This window comes from Oryctolagus cuniculus, chromosome 13 (genome assembly GCF_051225735.1).
Source record: "Oryctolagus cuniculus isolate XC-2025 breed Fujian yellow rabbit chromosome 13, ASM5122573v1, whole genome shotgun sequence".
NCBI classification, from domain to species: Eukaryota; Metazoa; Chordata; class Mammalia; order Lagomorpha; family Leporidae; genus Oryctolagus; species Oryctolagus cuniculus.
Genome location: NC_142879.1, coordinates 111,289,417 through 111,309,579, shown reverse-complemented (window position 1 = coordinate 111,309,579; position 20,163 = coordinate 111,289,417). Strand labels below are relative to the sequence as shown.

The following is a 20,163-nucleotide window of genomic DNA, read 5'->3' as shown; positions in this document are numbered from 1 at the left end:
GGGTTAGGAAGGGAAGGGGCAGGGGCAGAGGCCTGGCGCGGCCTCCGGGAGAGGAGGTGGCAGCACACAAGTGGGCCTCCAGAAGTGGCCGGGTTCCGCACCGGACCCTGCTGGCGGACCGCCTCCCGAGAGCCAGGGGGAGAAAGGCGGCAAGGAAGGCCCGGCTGCCACCTTCAGACAGAAGACGGGGATTGAGTCGGGGCTGAAGCGGGCGCAGGAAGCCGGGGTTGGGGTTGGAGTTGGGCATGGGAAGTCCGAGGTGTCCCAGGTCCACGTGGCACAGCCTGGCAGGGGTGTGCAGCCCTGGGAGTGGAGACAGCTCCCAGGGGGAGACTTGTGGGAATGCGAGGGCACAGGCATGGAGGGCAGTGGGCTTCGCGTCGGGGAGGGGTCTCAGCATTCTCCATTGCGTGGGGTGGTCCTGCAACCCTGCAGTGTTGAGAAGAACTCTTGGTCTCACCCCAGAGGCCGGCAGCACCTGCCCTGCAGTTGATAGACAGCCGGGGCTCCCTTGGGAGGTGGGAGCCCCTGGCGCGCTGGCTGGAAGCTGAGGGCTTCCTCTCCGGATTGCTTGTGTTTTCCCTGGAACCGGTGTGGTCTGTGGCAGAGTTGCCCGCTTAGAGCAGGAGGGGACCGGGTACTGGAGTCTGGGGAGAAGAGAGGCTGCCAAGGAGCCTCAGAGCAGGCGATGTATGCAGTGGGGCTGGCCAGGCCGCCTCGGGGGCCAGCATGGGCTGGGGGAGGGGCTGTGAGAATGGGGGCGGGACAGTGGCAGAGGGCCAGCAGCAGCAGGGGCCGCAGACCTGGTGGTGTCCAGGGACTTGGTGTTCCAAGAGGGGTGAGCCAGGAGGCAGAGTGATGGTGGCTAAGGGGACTGGCTGGAGGCCAGAGCCCTGCAGAGGCTACGGTCAGACTGAAGGGTTAGGGCGAGGCCGGGGCCGCAGCCTGTGTGGAGGCGCAGGTGGGTGAGGTCTTTAGGGAGCTGTGGGCGGCAGAGGATGCGGCCTGGATGTACGGGCAAGGAGCACAGTCCTGCCGGCCGCGCCCAGGCTGCTCAGTCCAGGGAGATGGCCAGCATCGCGAGGGTGACCCGTTGTCCTAATTTGTCGGACGGTTTCCATTTTGACACTACCAGCCTCTTTTCCTGGGCAACCGTGGGCTGCTGGGAGCGCACATCCCACGGGGGACCTCTGGGGGGTGGGTGGCCCGGGGAGGCACCCAGTGTGGCCTGAGGCTGAGTGTAGCGCCCACCGCTGACCCAGAATCCTTCCGCCAGGTGTGATGATCGGCTCCCACGCAGACATGGCGCCTGCCTCCACCTCGGAGGGGGCCAGGAAGAAGCCGGGCCCCGCAGCCCCCGCACCCTCAGCCCAGTACGAGTGTGGGGAGTGCGGCAAGTCGTTCCGCTGGTCCTCGCGGCTGCTGCACCACCAGCGCACGAACACAGGAGAATGGCCCCATACCCGTGCCCCGACTGCCCCAAGGCCTTCAAGAACTCGTCTAGCCTGCAGCGCCACCGCCAGGTGCACACGGGCGAGTGCCCCCACGCCTGCGGCGTCCGCGGCAAGGGCTTCGCCCAGACCTCCAACCTGCGGCAGCACCAGCGCGTGCACACGGGCGAGTGCCCCTTCCGCTGCCCGCTCTGCCCCAAGACCTTCACGCACTCCTCCAACCTGTTGCGGCACCAGCGCACGCAAGGCCCCGCAGCCGCCGCCAACCCCGCGCTCGCCGCCGGCCCCCGCCGCTCCGGGAGCCCTACCCGGACACCGGCAAGGTCTTGGTGACCGAGGCTTACCTGCAGCCGTCCAGCCCCTCTGCGCCCCCCGCGCCACCGCCCCCGCCTGTGGTGCCCGAGTTGTTTCTGGGGCCGCAGAGACCACGGTGGAGCTGGTGTACCGCTGCGAAGGCTGCGAGCAGGGCTTCGGCAGCGAGGAGCTGCTGCTGGAGCACCAGCCGTGCCCTGGGCCCCAGGACGCGCCCCGCGAGCCGCCAAAAGTCGACCCGCCGGCGTCGCTGGCCCCCGGGTCCCTTCTGCCACAGCCCGCTCCCGCCGCCGCGCCCGGCTTCGCCTGCTTGCCCTGCGGGAAGTCCTTCAGGACGGTGGCCAGCCACCGGCACAGCCACGGGCCGCCCGCCGGGCAGGCCTTCCGCTGCGGCAGCTGTGACGGCGCCTTCCGCAGCTGGCCAGCCTCCTGGCGCACCAGCAGTGCCACGTGGAGGAGGTGGCGGCCGGGCGCCCTCCCCCGCAGGCCGAGGCGCCGAGGTCACCTGCACCCAGGAACCGCTGGTTCCCGCCGCCCCCGCCCGGCCTCTGCAGAGCGCCCTTACAAGCGCGCCGAGTGCGGCAAGTCCTTCAAGGGCTCCTAGGGCTGTGGTACCATCTGCGGAACCACATGGGCAAGCGGCCCTACCAGTGCGGCGAGTGCGGCAAGGCCTTCAAGCGATCGTCCCTGCTGGCCTTCCACCAGCGCATGCACACGGGGCTGCGCGCCTTCACCTGTGGCCAGTGCGGCCTCACCTTCAAGTGGTCGTCCCACTACCAGTACCACCTATGGTTGCTCGGGCGAGCGCCCCTACCGCGTGCGGGGAGTGCGGCAAGGCCTTCGTAACACGTCGTGCCTGCAGCGCCACCGCCGCATGCACAGGGGCAAGCGCCCCCACGCCTGCGGTGTCTGCGGCAAGAGCTTCGCCCAGACCTCCAACCCGCAGCAGCACCAGAGCACTAGGCCGATCGCCCTTTGCCCGCCCGGTGTGCGGCCGCGGCTTCGTCATGGCCGCCTACCTGTAGCGGCACAAGCGGACGCACGCCCCCGCCAGCGCTGCCTGCATCGCAGCCCCCGCGGCCGGCCCGCCCCTGCCCCGCTGGCCGCCGCCCCGGGCCCGCTGGCCACCGCCTCGGCCCCGCTGGCCACGGAGGACATGCACATGCTCGCTCACCTCCAGGCCACGCTCTCCCTCGAGGTGGGGGTGGGGGTGGGGGGTGGGGGGCGCGGTCCCGGACCTAGCAGTCCCCAACTCGCAGACGTTTCTCCTAGTGCAGACCGCCCAGGGCCTCCAGCTGATTCTCAGCAGCCTGCAGCCCCCCAGACCCCCAGCTCCGCCCGCACCCCCCAAGCTCATCCTGCTGCCCTCCGCCGGCGCTGGAGCCGGGGACGGCCGCGGGAGGCCGTGTGAGCAGGCAGTGGAGAAAGCCGGTCAGGGGACTGGAGTCATGTGGCTGCCAGGTCCGGAGGTCTGGGGGGCAGGGGGAGGGCGGGCGTTGCGGACGCTGGTGCGGAGGGCACAGCCTGATTGTTCTGTAGAACGTAGGGGGCGGGGAGGTAGGGCCGCAGGAAGTGAGTGGGGTCCAGCTGCAGCCAGCCCACAGCGGACCAGCAGTCGGGTTCCGGCGGGGCAACCGTGACCACTGAGGTCCCCAACCTGCTGGTGGTGCAGAGTGGAGCCTCGGAGGAGCTGCTCACGTGCCCAGGCCCTGAGGAGGCGTGGGGACGCAGAGGCCGGCACGGGGGTGGTGCAGGACGTCCTCTTCGAGACGCTGCAAACGGACAAGGGGCTGCAGAGCGTGCTGGTGCTGAGCGAGGCGGATGGGGAGCAGACTGGGCTGTGCGTGCAGGAGGTTGAGACCCTCGCCCCCAGCTCACCCGGGCAGAAGCTTCTCACCATACGCACCGCCCCCGCAGGCGAGCTGTTGGAGAGCAGTAGAGCCGGGGGAGGCGTAGCCACGCTGCAGCTACTGGCCCCGCCGCCGCCGCCTGGCCCCATGGCTGCCCCGCCAGGCTCCCCGCCGCTCCCCGGCCCAGATGGCACAAGTGGTCCCCGCAGAAGCTGGGCCTGGCGTCGTGACCCCGCAGGCCCTGTCCTCCATCCAGATCGTGCAGACCCTGCCCTCCGTCCAGCTGGTGCACACGTGTTTAGGCCCCACAAGTGTCCGCGCCCGCCTCACGCAGACCCCGCCTGCAGAATGCAGGGCCTGCAGGCAAGCTTGGTTGATAAAGACCGCGGATCTCAAAAAAAAAAAAAAAAAAAAAAAAAAAGAGAGAGAGAAATATTTGAATGCCATTTCCAAATTTTTGATCGAATTTTTGACCATTTTTCAGAATTTTTATGTTTGTAATGATAAGAAATAAAATACTTTACTATGCACTTATATATCTGTGGAATCATTTAACGCGTATTTACCAACTGGTATTTATCTTCAAAGTTGAAATCGTCATACCCACACAAATAAAATTGGCATAATTTACCATTTTCAAGATATTTTGATATCCAGCTTTCTAAATAATAACAGTAATATTTTGTATTCTGAATTGAATAGCTCTGGAAAAAGAGAAGTTCATTGTTTGAAATGCAAACTTTACATCCAATATTTTTGAGATAAATTAGTTTTATAAGAGTTTTTGGAAAATAGAATGCTATAATATCACTTTTAAAAAGCTATGAGTACTTATTAAAATTACCATTGGAAATTGACTTTCTAAATTCCATATAAAATTATTTGGAAACTCATTTAGGAAATGTGGTTTTATATATGTCACAGGATACATATTAGGCAGTACTAACTATAAGTGTTAATTCTTTAAACAACACTGGGGTGATGTAAATAAGTAAATTATTTCTCCTGTAATTTTCTCCCTGTCTTTTGTAATCCCCTACATATTAGCAAAACTGTACCTTATGTTTATAATCAGTATCCATAATTTTTAAGTGGAAAATAATTCAGTTAATGGTTGATGTGAGTTGTATATGGACAAAATGCCCATGAAACTAAAAGTCAGTAAAGGATCAAGCTAAATTGGCTCAGTTTATAAATATGTTTTTATTTGACTGTTGTCAGTCATAAATAATCATATTCAAAGATCAAAACTGGACAAATATGTTGTCATTCATCAGGGGATGTTTATAAAAAGTTCCAAGTTACTAGTGAAAAAAGAAAGAGGAATACAGAAATTCCTTTTGTGGAACATTTTTTGAAATCATAACCATCATTTATAAAAGATAACTTAGGTACAGTTTTTAAAACTTGAATTTCAATTCCAAAAGTTTAAGACATTCCTGAATAGCTGCCCACTTTTCCCTGTCACGTGTATTCTCTCCATTAAACCATGTAACTTTGCATTTCCCCATCTAATAGCCTGGGCACTCTCCCTCAGATTCTGTCCCATCTGTCCTGATGGATGCTCTACCTCATTAAACCTTGCTACCTTGCAAAAAACCCACATGTTTTATTTACTTGAAAGGCAAATGTAAAGAGGGATGAAAGAGGAAGTGAGGAATGGAGGGAGAAAGGCAAAGAGGTACGGGAATAGAGGGTGGGGGAAAATAGATCTTCTATCCACTATTTCACTCCCAAAATGACTACAATGAATGGGACCAGGTGGGGCCTAAGCCAGGGGCTTCACACTCAAACCAGGGCTTTCATACAGGTGTCAGGATCCCAAGCAATTTGTCCATCTTCCAATGCTTTCTCAGGTGAATTAGCAGGGGAGTGGATCAAAAGTGGAAAACCCAGAACTCAAACCAGTGTTGATATGAGATGCCAGTGTCACTGGTGGCAGCTTAACTAGCAATACTGCAATGGTGGCCCCCTAATTAAACTGTTGATTTAAAAATTTTTATTAATCATTCCATAGAAATGATAAAATTATATCTCTAGTATCTAGAGTAATCATACTTTAAAATTGTTATTAAATGAAAAAGTGAGCATGAAGTGTACATCCAAAAATGGGAGAAAACTTATTGCATATCTCAATTAATCTAAATTATTAAATAATTATTTAAATAAATAATAATTATTTAAATAAGTTATATTAATTGGTTAATATAATTTACCATGATATTAAAATATTTCATTTGTGAAATTCGAAACTGTATGGATTTTATAATTTGAAAACACACTTTGTCACTAGTGAATACTCACGTGTTCATTTAGTGTTTTATTTGCTGAGCTGCATTAGTTCTCAGGGTACAGTGATATGGTCTCTCCTGAACCTTGTCCTGATGCTCATTCCCCCAAGCAAGCAAAAAGAAAACCATGAGTCCCTATAACAACATAGTACTTTTGTCCTTCATAATTTTCTGCTTTCATATATAAAAGGATTAACATTAAACAATAAATAGGAGTTTAGCAAAGAATTATAGTATTTTCAGAAAAACATGAATTGCCTGCATTCTATAGAAGATAAATTTTTTCAAAAGATTTTTGAGGCTTAAAAAGCAGCAAGGAAATATGAGAAAATGACCAACTCTAGACAGCTGTCAAGTTACTTATAAACTGCAGCATATTTTTGTGTTTTAACATATGTGAAGCTAATATAGGCACTAAAATGGCTTTAAGTATAGAACATACATAAAAGCAAATATATATTATAAAAATTTTAAATTTATATTTGATAATCTGAATTATGTATATACATGAATAAATAATTACATAATATCAAGAGTCAAGAGTGATAATTGGTAGTCAGATTTTTCATCTAGTATAGGACCATAATATAATAATCATAAATGAAGACTATTAAATTACATAAAATATTTAAGGCTTCTGTTCAACAAAATTTAAAAACATCTGAGACAATGCTGACATGTATTTAAGAAAACATTATATTCACACTATATTAAATTAGAGCCTCCATGAACTTATGTAAACAAAATGAATCCCTGAATGAAAATGGATATAGAATATAAAGAGTTAATTCGTAAGAGGACCATTATAGTGAGAAAAAAATGGAGCTGTGGAAACTTACTAGCAGTCAGGGTAATGTAAATTAAAATTTTGAGGTTTATTTGACTACTAGACCAAAAACTTTGCTGCTGTCAGTTGTTGGGAAACTGGCCCAGGTTTAGCCAGGTGGCCACATGGCCCAACCTCTGTGGTCAAGCTCCACCCCCATCCTAATGGGATTCACTGCTCCTGCTTCCCTGTCCGCCCTGGGGCACAGTTTTAAAAGGCAAAGTTTTAAAAGGGCTTGCTCTCTTGGCCCTTCTCTCCTGCACTCTCTTGGTTCTTCTCTCTTGGCTCCTCTCTCTGCTCTATCTTCTCACTATCTCCTCTCCTCTGTCTCTCTCTCTTATACTCTTTCTCTCTCTTTCCCTTCACCGCCCCTTCACTCCGGTCTGTTGGGTGTTCTCCAATAAACCCTTTCCCTTATTCCAGTGTTCAGTGTGTTTTTTGATGGCTAACATTCATATATAACATCAGTGACATTTGTAAAGGTATTCATTACTGGTAGATATTTAACTTCGTGTAAATTTTATGGAAAATCTAGAGAGTATCTATTGGAATTTAAAATGTGTATTATTCTTCACTAGTAACCCATCAAGTAGGAATCTTTCCTACAAAAGCAGTAGCTGATTTATAAACTGCTATACTGGTTACATGTTGTCTGTGATCATCATTAAAATGTGTGGAAAACCTAAAATCAATCAATAAGTGACCAGATCACGTTGTATTTGTTTTACAAAGAATGTTGCATACTCGTGAAAAATTGCAACAAAGCATACATGTATCAATGCTGCATTGTTTAATCTATAATGAAAGAAAAGAGGATGGAGGAAGGGAGGGATACAGAAGAAAAAAACAGTTCATGCATACAAATTCCTGTGCCCTGCTGATAGGCATTTAGAAACCACTCTGGAAAGATATATTATATTTAAAACAAATTATTTCTTATTTGAAAGTCAGAGTTACACACAGAGAGAGAAGCAGAGGCAGAGAGAGAGAGAGAGAGAGAAAGGTCTTCCATCTGCTGGTCTACTCCCCAATTAGCTGCAACAGCTGGAGCTGTGCCGATCCGAAGCCCGGAGCCAGAAGCCAGGAGCCAGGAGCTAGGAGCCAGGAGCCTCCTCAGGGTCTCCCCTGTGAGTGCAGGGCCCCAGGGACTTGGGCCATCTTCCAGTGCTTTCACAGACCTCAGCAGAGAGCTGCATCAGAATTGGAGCAGCCGGGGAAGATACATTATTAACATGATACCATTCATTAGAAGTGAATTTTGAGTCTTTTTTCCCTACTATTAAATGGATCTGAGTTAAATAGAAGCACTGGCATTAGATTTTTTTTTTAAATACCACACAGGCACCCCCTCCTTCATAAACACACGTACTACAATTAAATGACTTTCAGAAAGCCTTCCTTCCTTCCTTCCTTCTTTCCTTCTTTCTTACTAAGGCAGAGTTACATAGAGGCAGAGGTAGAGAGATAGGTCTTCCATCTGCTGTTTTTCTCCCCAGATGGCAGTACAGCTGGAGTGGGGCCTATCTGAGCCAGGAGCCAGGAGCCAGGAGCTTCTTCAAGGTCTCCCATGTGGGTGCAGGAGCCCAAGGACTTAGACCATCCTCCACTGCTCTCCCAGGTCAAAGAAGAGAGCTGGATCAGAAGAGGAGCAGCCTGGATTCAAACCAGTGCCCTTAAGGGATGCCAGCACATGGCTCTACCCACTATGCCACAGCTCTGGCCCCTGCATTAGATATTTAAAAATTAATTAAATCAACATATTATGAAGAACATCAACCTTTTTATTGAATTGATAATATTATTTAATTAATCCTTGACATTTAATCTGCTTCTAAATTTTTAAGGCCTCATCTCTTTATCAGCACAGTCTGTGCCTGGCATGCTGTTGGCCCCAGGCCCAGGGTTATGATAGGGAGTCTCTGGGAAGCCAGTGGTGGCTACATCAGTGGAAGCTGCAGGCTGCGGGGGCTGTAGGAATAGCAGCATTGGTCCCCATGGACACATGTTCTTGTGGAGGAATCATCTTGAACCTGGCCACCTACTGTGTGGGGTCCTCTGGGGGCTCCTTCTGCTTATTCTGGTACAGGCTGCATCTGTCCTCCATTGCTTCTCCTGCTGTTTTGCCCCCTGACTGGGTGTATGACCTGGGACCCCAGTTGGCCTCCCTGTTGGCCTGGAGTCCTTGCTGCTGGAAGCTGGATTGATTGTGAAGTTGGCCTGCAGCTTGGGCTACAGGCTGAGAATGCACAAGACAGGGTTGGTCTCTGTCAACCCCATTTTCCAAGACACTCCTCCCAGAAGGTTCCAGAGAGACAAGGCAGAGGCTCCATCCTGACCAGGTTCTTACAGCTTGTGAGAGCAAGACGGGAAGCCCATGTGGAGGAAGGCAGAATGTAGCTGCAGGAGGCTGGTCATGCTGACACAGGAGGGTGCTGTTTAGCCCATGCAGTGTGTAGTGGAGAGGATCATCTGGGAGTTCCCCAGTAACAATGCCAAGGATGCTACATACCTGCTCTGAGGTGCCAAAGTGTCTGGAACTGGTGCTCACAGCCCCAAGGACACAGCCCACACAGTCCAGTTTGTGGAGGGGCTCTTCTGACAGGGGGCCTCCAAATTGGTGTTCCTGCCCACAATGCTCATACTCAGTGGTCAGGGTCACAGAGGGACCACAGACTGCAGAGAACATGAGCCAACTGTCAGGGGCTTCTGTTGCCTTGCTGATGAACTAAAGGTAGAAGCCCACACCAACGCACTGGAACACCAGTGCTGCTGGCATGCCCAGGCCTTGAGCTTGACATTGACATTGCTGGTGAACACTCCAACAAACGCACATTGATAGAAGTTGTCCCTTACATGAGCAGTGGCACCAGGGGTGCTGGCTGCAGTATACTGGCCTGGAGGTTCAGGTTATGCAGGATGAACCTCAGGGACATTTTGTGGCAGGGCCAGCACTTGAGAGCCATGGCCATGGACTTGCTATAGCAGGTCTCTCAGCTGCTCCTGCCAGCACCATCATGTTGGTTCAGGTCAGGTACAGCAGTGTTCCTTCACTCACAGCCTGCAAGCATGCCTCCAGGAAGGGGGTAGCACTGTTTTAGGGTTCTAAGTGGATGACATGCTGCTCTGCTCCCTACCCTCTGGAGCCAGTGCATCAGCATCCAGGCATCTGTGGGGTGGGGCTGTACCAGGTGTGCCACTTCATTGAGCTTCACTTGGAAGCACTTGAGAACCATGGCCTTAGCAGAGCCATTGTTGGTAACTACAGGTTGGGGCTCCAGCACCTTTCGGGTCAGTTGAATGGATTGTATCCAGAAGCCACAAGGCCCTCGAGCACCCAGAGGCCTCCCTCACAGATCACCCCTGCAGCAGCTGTTGAAGATTGGACTCCAGGCCCCAGGTTTCCATACCTTTTTGATTCAGCCATTTCTTCATCTTGCTCTGACAGGTCCACAACCACCTGCTTCAGGTTCTTCCCAGCTGATACCTTGATTTGGAGGCCTTTGGACTCGAGATGATGCAAGCAAACTCTGTGATCACAGCTTACATCAGGTCCCCATGAAACTCTTCTACACGGTGATAGAAGACCTAATTGGAGGTGAGAGAGGCTGCTGTCACAGCCCCCTCAGTGTGTTGTTTACTTTTTCTCAGGTGGGCTCTCTTCCATGCAGTGCTTTTTGCCTTTCTCCATTGCTGCTGGATTCAGGGATGCTTGGGGTTTCCCCTCCATAAACCAGGCTCTACAAAGACTTCTTGTGAAGCTTGGATAACTAATTAGTCTCTGCACATTTCCCCTGCTTCTAATATGTGATGTAATAAATGATGTGATTAAATACACTTGATGCAATAAAATTCAAAAATAATCACTCATGCAACTGAATTTTAAATATATGTTGTTATACATTAATGTTAGCCCTCGCAAAACACACCGGACACTGAAGTAAGGGAAAGGGTTTATTGGGGAACACCCAACAGACCAGAGTGAAGGGGTGGTGAAGGAAAAAGAGAAAAAGAATATAAGAGAGAAACAGAGAGGAGAGGAGCTAGCAAGGAGAGAAGATAGAGCAGAGAAGAGGAGAGAGGAGAGCAGAGCCAAGAGAGCACGTGTTCAGGAACAGGCTCTTTTAAAACTTTGCTTGAGGGTGGGCAGGGAAGCAGAAGCAGTGAATCCCGTTAGGATGGGGGTGGAGCCTGGCTCAGGTAGCTGGGCCATGTGGCCACCTGGCTAAAACTACACCAGTTTCCTAACATTCCCCCCTTTTGCTTTTTATAAAGCAGGATTTGTATGGGGTTACATTAGTCCCAAAAGCCCAGGAGGGGTAGAGGGACAATAATCTGTCTTTAGAGCTACTTCCTACTGAAATGGGGTGATGAGGTACTCTTCACAGCATGGGGCGATGTCTCAAGTTGCTGTCTCCTGGGTGGGGAGCCGAGTATATTCCTGTAACAGCATTTGGTTGACTGGTAGTTGAATGCCTTGGTTCATTCCATTATCACCTGCTGTAAACACTTAAACAGACACTGTAGTATACAAGTCAGGGTGAGAATAGCAACCAATGATACTAAGAGTGGCATTAACCAGGTAATGAGAGGATTTCATAGAGAGGAAATGGAGAGGTCTCTGGACCCTTATGGGGACAGGATGTGCTTTCAGCTGATTCCAGCCAAAACTGGGAGAAAGGCCACTCAACTTTTGTAGGAAGTGGGGTTTGTCTATAGAGAAATTCTGAACAATCATACAACATTAAGTGGGGGAGAGGACCATCAGTATGCACAGGTTGGGAGTAGAGCCATTGGTGGTAGAGTAGAGGCTATGGTTACAAAGGAATGAGGCCCAAGTGGGTTAGACAGGGTCTACAACAAAGGACAGAGTCATTATTAGGGGAGCTAAGAAAAGCGCTGTCTAAGCTACACATAGATTTTCTGATTGAGAGGCAAATAGAACCTGACAGAAGGGGTTTGATAATAACCAGGTGGGCTTTAGGCCCAGACCTATATCTCTTCACATAGGGTATATCCTAAGGGAGGTGTGAACCTCCTTGGGGAAGGCACCCTGTTGACTTCCATTACCTAGCTGGTCTGGGAGGAAAGCTGGCCAGGTAAAGTCAGGTGGCAACTCCAACAGGAAATTTACAGTTCTGCCTGCAATGTTACTGACCCTATTTGGCCATTTCCTCAGCTGCAGTGGTCACTTTGGAAGCTGGGCTGAGTGAAGGGCTTTTCAGCTTAGAGCCAATAAGATCTGTGGCTCTGACCTGGGCGTCCTTCGACTTCAAGGCAGGTCCATTTCCAGTGATCCAACTCTTGGCTGGCAGAGCTGCCAGGGCTCTTTACAAGCTGACTTCTGCTGAAGACCAGGCTTACCACATTGAAAGCCACTGCAGTGGACTGGCCTGTTGGTTCTCAGAAGCTATGTAGAGATAGGTGGCAGGCCTTTTAAAGGCTGCTCTGTACAGTGATCTGCCATCAAGGAGAACCAACAGGCCAAAAAGGCTCAAAATCCAAAATATCTGGTTGAAATAAGATTCTTTAACATCATGACATAATATAGACCAAATTTGATCATTGTTACAAGGTAATTATTTAAATATTTGAAAATAAGCACATATTTAAATAACGCATAGCTCTTAATAAAAATTCAGCTGTTTTTAAACAATTAGGATTTACCAGACATCAAGAGAATAGATTGCTTTAACACATTGCTTTAACAGAGGATCAGATTTTAATTCTATGTCAAAGAGGAATAGATTAGTATACTTGTGATGTTTTTCATCTGCCAACATACTTGATTGACATTTTGAGATAAACTGTTAAAAATCTTCAAATTAAGATTAAGGTAACGCATCAAATTTTAACCTGAGTTACTTTAAACAGTGTTGAACTATTTTCATAGACAGTTTGTAAACTAACCCGAATAGTTTTTTATACAAAAGTTTTACCCAATTTAAATTAGCAGTTACACCTAAATGACTTAGGATGCTGATATATTTTTATCTGAATTTAATTGAAATTAAAGTTGCATTCATCTAAAACAAGTACTAATTACCCATTGCTGTTTCATTGAGTACTGATTACCTGGAAACCTGTTAAAATAAATTGCAAAATAAATTCAGCAAGTTACAAAGCAATATTTTTAAAGGTTGTGATCTTCCTAGATTCAAAGAAAAATTAGTTACACCCTTACATAACTCTACCTTTCAAATAAAAAATAAAATATGTAAAAATGATTTTAGAATAATATTTTAAAAATTATTGTAATTATATTTATTTTTGAGACATGGTAGAATAAGGGAACATGAAGTTATCTTTTCCATCTTTTTTTTTTTGACAGGCAGAGTGGACAGTGAGAGAGAGAGACAGAGAGAAAGGTCTTCCTTTGCCATTGGTCCACCCTCCAATGGCCACCGCGGCTGGCGCACCACGCTGATCCGATGGCAGGAGCCAGGTACTTATCCTGGTCTCCCATGGGGTGCAGGGCCCGAGGACTTGGGCCATCCATCCTCCACTGCACTCCCTAGCCACAGCAGAGAGCTGGCCTGGAAGAGGGGCAAACAGGAAAGAATCCGGCGCCCCGACCAGGACTAGAACCTGGTGTGCTGGAGCCGCAAGGCAGAGGATTAGACTAGTGAGCCGCAGTGCTGGCCTAGCTTTTCCATCTTAAAAATTAAAATAGGCTGGTGCTGTGGCTCAATAGGCTAATCCTTCACCTGTGGCACTGGCACAGCAGGTTCTAGTCCCAATCAGGGTGCTGGATTCTGTCCCGGTTGCCCCTCTTCCAGGCCAGCTGTCTGCTATGGCCCGGGAGTGCAGTGGAGGATGGGCCAAGTGCTTGGGCCCTGCACCCGCATGGGAGACCAGGAGAAGCACCTGGCTTCGGATCAGCTCATTGTGCCGGCTGCAGCATGCCAGCCATGGCAGCCATTTGAGGGTGAACCAACGGTAAAGGAAGACCTTTCTCTCTCTCTCTTTCTCTCTCTCTCTCACTGTCCATTCTGCATGTCAAAAACAAAATTAAAATGCCTTCAGTAATAACTGTATGTATTTATGAGGTATAATGTGATAATTCAGCAAAGGTAATCATGTGTACTGGTAAAATCAGAGATACTAACATTTTTTCACTTTTTCCTTTACTTTATGATTGCAGACTATTATAACCTCTCTTCTGTTTGCTCAGAGAATATCTAGTAGTTTATTGTGAACTATTGTCACCCCACTCTGTTGGGTAACACTAGGAACATATTCTTTCAACTTGTGATTTGATGCCCATTATTCAGTCTCCTTCTAATCTCCCACACATACTTAGCATTCTACAGTCATCATTATTATGTGTAAGATTGGTTTTTTAGATTCTACACCTGTAAGAGAAAATGTAGTATTTGTCTTTGTGTGTGTTTCAACTATTTAATTAATACCATGTTTTCCAAGTCCATCCATTTTGCTGAAAATGACAGAATTTTATTCCTTTTATGATCAAATAATATTCCATTGTGAATATATACTATATTTTCTTTATGCATTCATCTGGTGATAGACATTTTGGTTTATTCCATATCTTGCTATTGTGAACAGTGCTACAATACACACGGGAGTTCAGTTATCTTTCCTATAGAATTATTTCATATCTTTTGAGTATCTACCTAGCTGGTTCTTTTTACTAAAAAATAATGAGCAAATAAACACTAGAATCAGCTGATGCCATGGCTCACTAGGCTAATCCTCCACCTGCAGCGCCAGGACCCCGGGTTCTAGTCCTGGTTGGGGTGCCAGTTCTGTCCTGGTTGCTCCTCTTCCAGTCCAGCTCTCTGCTGTGGCCCGGGAAGGTAGTGGAGGATGGTCCAGGTCCTTGGGCCCTGTGCCCACATGGGAGACCGGGAGAAGCACCTGACTCCTGGCTTTGGATCGGCACAGCACGCTGGCTGTGGTGGCCATTTGGGGGGTGAACCAACGGCAAAGGAAGACCTTTCTCTCTCTCTCTCTCTCTCTCTCTCTCTCTCTCGCTGTCTAACACTGCCTGCCAAAAAATACATACATAAATAAAATTTAAATAAATACTAGAACCATGAGCTACCCATTTATTTTATTTGTTTGGCAGAAATGTTGAGTTTTACCTGCACATTCACACATTGGAACATTCATATTAAATTGCAGGTTTAACAATGGGGTTTTAGGATGAATATTGTGATTCAGTGAATTAAGTGGTTACTTGAGGCTTCCACATCCTGTATCAGATTGCTTGGTTTGGAATACCACCTCTAATTCTGATCCAGCTTCCTGCTAGTGTACACTCTTGGGGACAGCAAAGATGGTCAAGTACTTGGGACACTGCCATGCAGCTGAGAGACTCAGATGGAATTCTTTGTTCCTGGCATTGGCCAGGCCAGGCCCAGACTATTATAGACATTTGTGGAGAGAACTAGTGGATAAAAGTTTTCCCTCCATGCCTTGACTTTTGTATCTGTAACTGCCTTTTAAATAAATACATCTTTTTTAAAAGATTTATTTTATTTATTTGAAATACAGAGTTACAAAGAGAGGTAGAGACACAGAGAGAGAGAGAGAGGTCTTCCATGCACTGGTTCACTCCCCAAGTGGCCACAACAGCTGGAGCTGTGCTGATCTGAAGCCAGGATCCAGGTGCTTCCTCCAGGTCTCCCACGTGGATCCAGGGGCCCAAGCACTCTGGCTATCTTCTACTGCTTTCCAAGGCCACAGCAGAGAGTTGGATTGGAAGAGGAGCAGCCATGACTAGAACCGGTGCCCATATGGGATGCCAGCACTGCAGGCCAGGGCTTTAACCTCCTGCACCACAGCACCAGCCCCCAAATAAATACATATTTAAAAATAAGTGGGGTCTGACCATGCTGGATCCATAATCCCAGGGGATGACAATTGACTGTAACTAGATAGCTGCTATTTCTTTTAGACTTAAGCATTTGCTAATTCACCACACTCATTATTGTATTCTAATAGGTCCTCTTCCATCCTCCACTCTGTTTGCCTCAGCACAGTTATCACTGAGTGGGAATTCTGTCAAGTAACAAATTGTCATGGACAGTCACAGAGAAGACTTATCAGGACTAATGGCTTCTTGATTCCTTAGGAAACTATGTTATTGCCATTCTCAGGAAGAAATGGGTTCTAATACATGTTGAGCTCAAGGGATGATTATTCTCAGAGGGCCAATATTTTTGGTGTATATGTGGGGGATCAGGATTGTGAGGTGCATTTCATGAAAACTAGAAGTTATGGGAATGTTGGGCCTGCAAAATAGCATTGGTAATGAAAATGTATCTTAGCATTTAGAAAATCTTAAATTCAGTGGCTTAGAAGAAACTGCTTTGTATAATATGCTTTGTATAATATTAATTTTTGTAATGAATTAAGGATAGATAATTGATAGTCTACCTCACGGTAAGATCTCATTAATGGGGAGTTGAGGATTAATTGGAGAGGGAGAAACAAGTCAAACTGCCTGAAAAGGCTAAATAGAGCTCACTGAATATGAGGCAGGAAACAGTCCTCCATTTGGGTAGGTCAAAGATGTTTTGAAAATGCACGACCAGGTGCTCCATTGCCATGTGGAAAAAGGCTTTGTTCCCCAGGTGAACTACCACCTACTCTCCAGCCTCAGCCTCTGTAGCATGCCTGCCCTACCCCACAGTGTCTAAGTACAGCTCCAGAGATCTTTGCCCACACTGCTGCCACAGGAAGGGATGGGAGAATTGGGGGGTCACTGGAAGAGGCCAGGTCTAGCTTGCCCTTGGGTTGATCCACTACCTATTTCTAGTCCAGCTCTGATTGACAGTCATCATCTTTAGTGTTAGCCATGGCCATGTCTCATGATGGGTCCAGGCTTACACACTGTTACATGGCTGCTTCACTACCACCCACTCAGAATATATTCCACTCATCCCGGCATTAGCTGGAGGCTCCATTCATACTCAGGCTCATGCTCTGGCTCCAACTGACTCGAGTAGGAAGCTGTGATACATACTTCTAACACCCCCATGGACAGGCCCTAGAGTTAGTTTTATAAAAAATGATTCTGAAACTTTGGACTTTAGGATTCCTTCATACTATTAAAACCAATTGCAAATACCAATGAGCTTCTTTAAGTGAGTTGTTTCATGTATATTTTGTAAATATTATATCTGAAAAAGTTAAATACAAGCATACACATTTTTGCATTTCCATACCCATTACAGAAATCATGATTAACCAACTGAGTTAATGGTGTTGTGGTACCCACAAACCTTACATAGGTTTCAAAATAATCAACCTAAATTGTGATCACACAATTCCTGGAGTTCAAGTTACACTCGGGGGCGGGGGGTGGGGGTGTTACCATTGTTAAATGTTCTTTGCATATTTATTATAATTCTCTTGAAAATGCCTGGTAGAGTTTTTTTTTTCTTTTTCGACAGGCAGAGTGGACAGTGAGAGGGAGAGACAGAGAGAAAGGTCTTCCTTTTGCCATTGGTTCACCCTGCAATGGCCGCCGTGGCCGGTGCACCACGCTGATCCGAAGCCAGGAGCCAGGTGCTCATCCTGGTCTCCCATGGGGTGCAGGGCCCAAGGACTTCGGCCATCCTCCACTGCACTCCCAGGCCACAGCAGAGAGCTGGCCTGGAAGAGGGGCAACCGGGACAGAATCTGGCACCCCAACCGGGACTAGAACCCAGTATGCCAGCGCCGCAAGGTGGAGGATTAGCCTGAGCTGCAGCACTGGCTGCCTGGTAGAGTTTTAAACAGACATGAAATTTCACAACACCATCAAAAGATGTTAAAGATTTCTATGATGAGAGTTATAAAACATTAAAGAAAGAAGTAGAAGAAGATACAAGTAATGGAAAAATCTTCCATGTTCATGACTTGGAAGAATCAATATCATCAAAATGCACATTCTTCCAAAACCAATTTACAGAGTCAGTGAGATACCATTCAAAATACCAAAGGCATTCTTCTCAGATCTAGAAAAAAATGATGCTGATATTCATATGGAGGCACTGGAGACTTAGAATAGTGAAGTGAATCATATACAACAAAAACAAAGCCAGAGGCATCACAATACCAGATTTCAAGACATACTACAGGGCAGTTATAATCAAAACAGCCTGAAACTGGTACAAAAACAAATGATAGACCAATAGAACACAACAGAAACACCAGAAATTAATACAAACATCTATAACCAGCTTATATTTGATCAAGAAGCTAAGACCAGTCCCTGGAGCAGGGACAGTCTATTCAACAAATGGTGCTGGGAAAACTGGATTTCAACATGCAGAAGTATGAAGTAAAACCCCTACATTACCTCTTACACAATAATGCACTCAACATGGATTAAATATCTAAATCTATATCCCTACACAATCAAATTATTAGAGAACATTGGAGAAACCCTGCAGGATATTGGCAGAGGCAAAGATTTCTTGGAAAAAACCCAGAGGCACAGGCAGTCAAAGCCAGAATTAATAATTGGGATTACATCAAATTGAGAAGTTTCTGTACTTTAAAAGAAACAGTCAAGAAAATGAAGAGGCAACCGACAGAATGGGAGAAAATATTTGCAAATTATGCAACTGATGAAGGATAAATAACTATAATCTACAAAGAGATCCAGAAACTCCACTGTAACAAAATAAACAACCCAGTTAAGAGATGGGCCAAGGACTTGAACAGATATTTTTCAAAAGAGGAAATCCAGGGTCTGGAGCTGTGGCTCACTTGGCTAATCCTCCACCTGTGGTGCTGACATTCCATATGGACACTGGGTTCTAGTCCTGGTTGCTCCTCTCCCAGTCCAGCTCTCTGCTGTGGCCAAAGAAGGCAGTGGAGGATGGCCCACGTACTTGGGCCCCTTCACCTGCATGAGAGACCAGGAGAAAGCAGCTGGCTCCTGGCTTCGGATTGGCACAGTGCACCAGCTGTAGTGACCATTTTGGGGGGTGAACCAATGGAAGGAAGACCTTTCTCTCTGTCTCTCTCTCTCACTGTCAAAACGAAAGAGATTTATTTGTTTATTTGAAAGGCAGAGTTACACAGAGAGAGGAGAGGCAGAGAGAGAGAGGGAGAGAGATCTCCCATCCACTGATTCACTCCCCAATTGGCTGCAATGGACAGAGCTGCGCCAATCTGAAGCCAGGATCTTCTTCCAGTTCTCCCACACAAGTGCAGAGGCCAAAGGCTTTGGGCCATTTCTACTGCTTTCCCAGGCCATAGCAGCAGAGAGCTGGGTTGGAATAGGAGCAGCCGAGATTAGAATCGGCACCCTTATGGGATGCCGGCGCTTCAGGCCAGGGCATTAACCCGCTGTGCCACAGCTCCGGCTCCAAACAATTCTTATATAATATCTTCAAAGCTGTATCTACACAGTCTATCACTGTACTTAATTAATAATAGTTCATAAGAAATATTGAAAGTAAAATATTACTTCAAAATAAAAATATAATCCATTTTAGTTCTAGAGCTCTCCATTTACCAATTGCACCTTCTGTGTTCTGCTTAATGTAGCATCCTTAGTCAATCATATTGTCTTCATCAAAATAATAAACCATAGGATATTTTTCATCTTTCTTATCCCTTCTCTTACTACCTGTGGAATGAATAATTTTATAGGTGTTTTCAATTGCCTTCTAGAATAGTGACTATAAGCCATAAATCTGAAATTATTGAACTATCCAAAGACTGGTTTCTCTTATTTCTTCTTGAGTTTAGGAGATCCAAAAAGCAGGACATTTAAAACCAAAGACACAGAATACTTAAAATCAAATACCTAAATGCATCTCCTTAACACAGGAAGGTGTGAAAAGAAAAATAAAAGCAATCATAAGTAATTTACACAGCTCATGGAGATCATTTCAGTTTTGTTATTGGGAAGATTCATAAAATAATGATCAGATGCTAGTTTTCCAAGGACTCATATATAGTATTTTTCTTTTCTTAGATTTTTTCTTTTCAAATTTTATTTGAAAGACAGAGTTACTGAGGGATATTGAAGAGACACAGATCTTCCATCCACTGGTGCATTCCCCAAGTGGCTCTAATGGCCAGGGATGTACCAGGCCAAAGCCAGGAGACTAGGGCTTTTTCTGGATCTGCTACCTTGGGTCAGGGGTCCAAGCAATTAGTCCATCTTCTGCTGTTTTCTCAGGTGCATGAGCAGGGAGCTGTACTAGAAGTGGATCACTTAGGTCTTGAATTGGCACCCAAAAGTGAGGATGGCATTAACTTGGCTGTTTAATCCTTTTCACTACAACTCTGGCTCCTTCTGCATTTTTCTTTAATATAAATTCATTCTATAGTAGGTACTGACAATTTTTACTCTAAATATTTATGGATATATTTCCTCAATCCAGGTATGTGTTATCCTTGTTTTCCACTCTAGTCTCTTTTACACATCTCACTCCATGTACCATATTCCCTCATTCAGAATT

At 47.1% G+C, this 20,163-nt stretch overlaps 1 pseudogene; it reads left to right on the top strand.

Annotated features, from left to right (window-relative positions):
- The first annotated feature begins 1,281 nt into the window (after positions 1-1,281).
- On the top strand, positions 1,282-8,934 carry LOC149122866 (zinc finger protein 628-like; annotated as a pseudogene).
- Positions 8,935-20,163: the final 11,229 nt, after the last annotated feature.